This window comes from Suricata suricatta, chromosome 7 (assembly GCF_006229205.1).
Source record: "Suricata suricatta isolate VVHF042 chromosome 7, meerkat_22Aug2017_6uvM2_HiC, whole genome shotgun sequence".
Classification (NCBI taxonomy): Eukaryota; Metazoa; Chordata; class Mammalia; order Carnivora; family Herpestidae; genus Suricata; species Suricata suricatta.
The window spans coordinates 40,991,172-40,992,929 of NC_043706.1; positions in this window are offsets into that span (position 1 = coordinate 40,991,172).

Consider the following 1,758-nt stretch of genomic DNA (forward strand, 5'->3'; position numbering starts at 1 on the left):
ACGCTCCCGCACCCCCCCCCACCCCACCGCCCCGCAGGTGCCGGGGTCCCCTGAAGGGCAACGTACCTGCCCCAGTTAGCGGAGACGGTGGCTCCGGTAAGGGCCACTGGAAATGCTGCTCAGTGTTTCTGGTTTGTGTGTGTGTGTTTTTTAGGAGTTGTGGGTTTTCTCCAGGCAGATTTCATTATTGCAACTGTAGCCTCTGGTTGCAGTGAAGGATGGGCCGTCCACAAAGCTTGCAGATGCCTGTTTGTAATTGGCACTGATTAGGCAGGGTCACCCACCACTTTTCTGGGCCAGGCGCCCTGCTGGATGTTATCTTCCCTAAGCAGCTGCAATTTTCCAAAATAGAAAGCCGAATTTGAGCAAGGACTTGCTCAAGGTCACCCAAAAAAACTAGGATGCATTTCCAAGTTTCTTCACTCCAAATCTACCACTCTTTCCATCATACCAACTCGAATGTATCTCTAATTCTTTCCAGCATTTAATTAATCTTGCATGGAAAATTTTTCTCCAAGTCTGGCTTATGTCCCTCAATTCAAATTCAGACCTAGTTTCTCCCTGGGTGAAGTGGAGGGGAAAATCAGAGCATGTTTTCATTTTTAATAACAATTTTTTACCGATTATAAAAGAAGTGGTCATTGTATAAATCTTGGAAAACATAGAAAAATAGTGTCAATACCCAGGATCCCACAGTCCTAAGTCACTTTTTCTGCATAACGATTGCTGTATAACAAATCATCCCCAAACTCTGTGGCTGTAAACAGCTATCATTATGATTATCTCCTGATTCTGGGGGTTGGCTAGGCTAACCCTTCATGGGTGGGGGTCTCCCATGCCGTTGCAGTCAGAAGGTGGCTGGAGCTTCTTCAGTCATATGTCTGGTGACCTGTACCAGCCATCAGCATGGACCTCTGCTGGGGCTTTGGCGTAGATTTCTAGCAGGTTCTATGGTGAGGTCAATGGGGTGGTCTGGTCTTTAGCACCCAATTTCCCACTCCGACGTGCAGGACCCCATTTTGTGTTCACCGCCTGGGATCAGCTCTGAGAAGGCGGGGTGGTGTAAATAGGTTCATGAGACCAGCAGAGGGGGTCCACACTGGTTCTCGCTTAGCCCAGATGCCTCTTGTGACCCCAGAAAACTTGACAGCAGCTGGGGCAGCTCTAAGAATCAGGCGCCCAGGGATTCAGAAGAAACTAGACAGCAGACGGGGAATAGTATCAAATAAACTCTACCCTGTTCCTTTTGGCCAAGGCCAAACACAAAATACCTAAGAAATCTGATCCTAGAAAGATCTGAAGGCTGAGTGGTCAGGGACATTGGTAAAAAGCCTCTCGTGTTTGGGAAGCCTCAGGAGTTGCAAGCTAAATTGGGGAGGAGGTCTTAAACACTACCTCTCCCCCCAACAGGATTGTAAGCAGCACATATAGGGGAGCCTCTCCCAATCAATGCCAAGAAAATATCACCACAAACCCTCACTGAACATGTTTGTCCCATAAATGCACAGCAGAGGGCAGTGTAAACCAGGCCATGGAAAATACAAGGTGCCGGAGAGTCCCTGCTGCACCTCCAGGCTTGAGACAAAGAGGGCGCTGGGAGAATGGGGGTGGAGGGGATTACTGACACACAATGACCTTCTGAAACCTTCAGTGATAAGCAGGGCGGGGGGGGGGGGGGGGGGGGGGGGGGGGGGGGGGGGGGGGGGGGGGGGGGGGGGGGGGGGGGGGGGGGGGGGGGGGGGGGGGGGGGGGGGGGGG